General features: G+C 48.6%; 1 pseudogene; it reads left to right on the top strand.

Annotated features, from left to right (window-relative positions):
* The first annotated feature begins 310 nt into the window (after window positions 1-310).
* On the top strand, window positions 311-1,557 carry LOC148523994 (Ig-like V-type domain-containing protein FAM187A pseudogene; annotated as a pseudogene).
* Window positions 1,558-4,885: the final 3,328 nt, after the last annotated feature.

Consider the following 4,885-nt stretch of genomic DNA (forward strand, 5'->3'; position numbering starts at 1 on the left):
ATACCAGGTACAACAGAATCCCTTTTATCTCATACATTAATGTGTAGCAAATGTATGCTGGATAATTATGGTCTAATATCATTCATTCTTCCTGTATAACCTGTAGTTATCAAATGTAAATGGATAAGTCTGTCTAGGCCGTTTCCATGGTAACAATGGATTGTTGCATCATAGTAACAGAGTAGACCATACAAGTGGTTACTCAGCTGGTCACTCATTTGTCACATGTGACAAGAGAAGACTAATTTTCTGCTTCGCTGTTACTATATGTTGTGTTCTATCCTGAACACAATATTATTTTTCGTCTGTGATGACTCCCAGAAGTCCTCACCTTTTGTTACTTGTGGCTGCTGCATTTATTTAAATTGTGCCAGCTTGTGGCTTTGAGATTATACAAAAAAAGGACATCTTCAGGACCATTCACTGCCCAGCGTTCCTGCTGTTTGATACAGCAGAGTTCCTGTCGGACATTACCATTGTGCTTACTTGCCATTGCAAGCCTGAAGAATTTACATCTGTGGAGTTGTACTATCAGAAGACCATTGGTGGTGAGCTCACCAAGGTGCTCTCAGATGTCGGCGGAATTATGATACCCTGCATAGATTCAGCATCCGTGAGTACAACCTCATCATTTTCAAGACACAAAATAAAGATTCCGGCCACTACATATGTGGCACACAGGACAAGCAGTTTTTCTATGGCTATAGCGTTGACATTCAGGAATCCCAAAAAGCACATGTAGTATTTGAAGACCAGAATGAACACGCACAAGATGACCTGGAAATGAGAGATTTTGTGTCCTTCACTAGTTTTTCGGACTGGACTGTATGTGATCGCTGTGATGTGAAAAGAGAGAAAAGGAGACTGGGCTTTTGCTATTTAAGGAGTAACTACCTTTACCCAAGGTATCGTCTCCCCATCTCCCCAACAAAAATGTGGCTCCTTGTGGATCTGATGCTGTTTCAGCAAGATTTCAAAAATATCTTTCGAATCGCAGACCAGAAATACTGATCAAGAGCTGTATGACTCCCTGCAGAAAGGCACAAACAGGAATCCTAGGAAAGATCCAACATTTTATAAGTGGGATGATAAGTGGGGTGATGAAGCTTAAAGATCGCATTCCTTGGCTGCCCAAGTTACCCAACGTACTAAAAATGTATGCTAAGCCTGTAGGCAGCAGCCTGATCATTGAGTGTCCAGGAGCCATGCCAGGACAAGCTGTAGCTTGGGATAAAGATGATGAAAGGCTTTACAGAACAACAAATCTAGTTGGGCCTAAAGACTCTAAGAGTGTACATTGACCACGGAAACCATGTGAACTTCCGTTCTCTAGAGCTCAGTGACAGAAGAGTCTACTACTGCTGGCTTCAGGGTAAGATGAAGGCTGGATTTAGGTTGGCTGTGCAAACTGAGAATGTCAAACGTCAACTCAGTGATCCAGAGTCTATTACTGCCATCAAAAATATTAGCAGCTTTTTCCTCTGTTTCACCATCTTCTTCTTGCTCTGCCACTGTGTGAAGTGCTGCCACTACAATTTCAGATGTGTGCCATTATAACTGCAGAGTCATAGTCTGCTCAGGCACAAGTGCGCTACAGAGACCGCTGCCTGGCCACAATTCCACTACAGAGGTCAGTGCCCAGCCACAAGACCACTCCAAAAGCCAATTTCCAGCCAAAATACATCTCCACTGTCCACTGCTTGGCCACAAATCATCACCAAAGGCTGCTGGACAGCCAAAAAATCTCCTCAGAGGCTGCTGGATGGCCACAAGATCTCACCACAGGCTGCTGGATGGCCATAACATCTCCCCAGAGGCTGCTGGATGGCCACAAGATCTCCATAGAAGATGCTGGATGGCCACAGTACCATCACCAAAGCCGCTGGACAGCCACAATACCATCCCAAAAGCCTCTGGAATGGCCACAAGTCTACCCAAAAGGCCGCACCCAAGGACGCTAAATGGCCACAATGTCACTTCCGAGGATTCTGCCTGGCCTCAATTCCTCAATCCCACTACAGTGGTCAGTGCTTAGCCACAAGACCACTCTAAAAGCCAATTCCCAGCCAAAACACATTTCCTCTCTCTGCTGCTTGGCCACAAATCAGCACCAAAGGTCGTTGGACGGAGACTCAAGATCTCCCCAGAGGCTGCTGGATGCCCACAAGATCTCTCCAGAGGCTGCTGGATGGCCACAAGATCTCCCAAGAGGCTGCTGGATGGCCACAAAATCTCCACAGAAGCTGCTGGATGGCCACAGTGATATCACAAAAGCTGCTGGAAGGCCACAATACCACCCCAGAAGCCATTGGAATGGCCACAAGTCTACCCAAAAGGTCGTTCCCAAGGATGCAAAACGGCCACAACATCACTTCAGAGGATGCTATCTGGCCACAATACCACTACAGGGGTCAGTGCTTGGCCACAAGACCACGCCAAATGCCGAATCCCAGCCAAAACACATCTCCACTGTTTGCTGCTTGGCCACAATTCAGCACCAAAGGCCTCTGGATGACACAAGATTTCCCCAGAGGTTGCTGGATGGCCACAATATCTCCCAAGAGGCTGCTGGATTGCCACAATACCATCCCAGAAGCCGCTGGAATGGCCACAAGTCTACCCAAAAGGCCGCACCCAAGGACGCTAAATGGCCACAATGTCACGTCCAAGGATGCTGCCTGGCCACAATTCCACTACAGAGGTCAGTGCTTAGCCACAAGACCACTCCAAAAGCCAATTCCCAGCCAAAACACGTCTCAACTGTCTGCTGCTTGGCCACAAATCAGCACCAAAGGCCGCTGGACAGCCACAAGATCTCCCCAGAGGCTGCTGGATGGCCACAAGATCTCCCTAGAGGCTGCTGGATGGCCACAAGATCTTCACAGAAGCTGCTGGAAGGCCACAGTACCTTCACAGATGCACCTGGATGGTCTCAATACCATCACAGAAGCCACTGGAATGGCAACAAGTCTACCCAAAAGGCCGCACCCAAGGATGTTAAACGGTCACAACATCACTTTTGAGGATGCTGCCTGGCCACAATTCCACTACAGGGGTCAGTGCACAGCCACAAGGCCACTCCAAAAGCCAATACCCAGCCAAAACACATCTCCACTGCTTGGCCACAAATCAGCATCAAAGGCTGCTGGACAGTCACAAGATCTCCTCAGAGGCTGCTGGATGGCCACAAGATCTCACCACAGGCTGCTGGATGGCCATAACATCTCCCCAGAGGCTGCTGGATGGCCACAAGATCTCCATAGAAGATGCTGGATGGCCACAGTACCATCACCAAAGCCGCTGGACAGCCACAATACCATCCCAAAAGCCTCTGGAATGGCCACGTCTACCCAAAAGGCCGCACCCAAGGACGCTAAATGGCCACAATCTCACTTCCGAGGATTCTGCCTGGCCTCAATTCCTCAATCCCACTACAGTGGTCAGTGCTTAGCCACAAGACCACTCTAAAAGCCAATTCCCAGCCAAAACACATTTCCTCTCTCTGCTGCTTGGCCACAAATCAGCACCAAAGGTCGTTGGACGGAGACTCAAGATCTCCCCAGAGGCTGCTGGACGCCCACAAGATCTCTCCAGAGGCTGCTGGATGGCCACAAGATCTCCCAAGAGGCTGCTGGATGGCCACAAAATCTCCACAGAAGCTGCTGGATGGCCACAGTAATATCACAAAAGCTGCTGGAAGGCCACAATACCACCCCAGAAGCCATTGGAATGGCCACAAGTCTACCCAAAAGGTCGTTCCCAAGGATGCAAAACGGCCACAACGTCACTTCAGAGGACGCTATCTGGCCACAATACCACTACAGGGGTCAGTGCTTGGCCACAAGACCACGCCAAATGCCGAATCCCAGCCAAAACACATCTCCACTGTTTGCTGCTTGGCCACAATTCAGCACCGAAGGCCTCTGGATGACACAAGATTTCCCCAGAGGTTGCTGGATGGCCACAATATCTCCCAAGAGGCTGCTGGATTGCCACAATACCATCCCAGAAGCCGCTGGAATGGCCACAAATCTACCCAAAAGGCCGCACCCAAGGATGCTAAATGGCCACAATGTCACGTCCAAGGATGCTGCCTGGCCACAATTCCACTACAGAGGTCAGTGCACAGCCACAAGGCCACTCCAAAAGCCAATACCCAGCCAAAACACATCTCCACTGCTTGGCCACAAATCAGCATCAAAGGCTGCTGGACAGTCACAAGATCTCTCCAGGGGCTGCTGGACAGACACAAGTTCTCCCCAGAGGCTGCTAGACCGCAACAAGATCTCCCTAGAGGCTGCTGGATGGTCACGAGATCTCCCCAGAGGCTGCTGGGTGGCCACAGGATCTTCACAGGTTCTGCTGGAATGGTCACAAGTCTACTAAAGATGCCACACTCAGGCATGCTAAATAGCCACAACTTCACTCCAAGGATGCTGTCTGGCTGAAATACCACTATAGAGGCCACGGGATGGCTACAAGATCTCCCCAGAATTCACTGGATGGCCACAAGACCACCCAAGAGGCCGGTGAGCAGTCACAAGTCTGTCCCTAATAACCTACATGGCCACAACTCCACTTCCAAGGATGCTGCCTGGCCACAATTCCACTCCAAAGGCTGCTGTCCGATTATACTTTAATACAAAATAAAATATTTGTTTTTCGCTATAACTGGGTCCGTAGATCTTTTGATCCACCCTTCCCCATTGCTTTGTCCAGACCTCCCTGCCCCATGACACCCTTACAAATAAAGACAGGACATATACCCAATACAATTCTCAAAAGACATTGGATATTTAGAATACTATACTCTATCTAATCATATAATATATATGGGTACATTCTCAATTAAAATAATGAATAATCTGTAGTATAAGATTATGGT

The sequence above is a fragment of the Taudactylus pleione genome, unplaced genomic scaffold (genome assembly GCF_031769625.1).
Source record: "Taudactylus pleione unplaced genomic scaffold, aTauple2 ptg000122l, whole genome shotgun sequence".
NCBI lineage: Eukaryota > Metazoa > Chordata > Amphibia > Anura > Myobatrachidae > Taudactylus > Taudactylus pleione.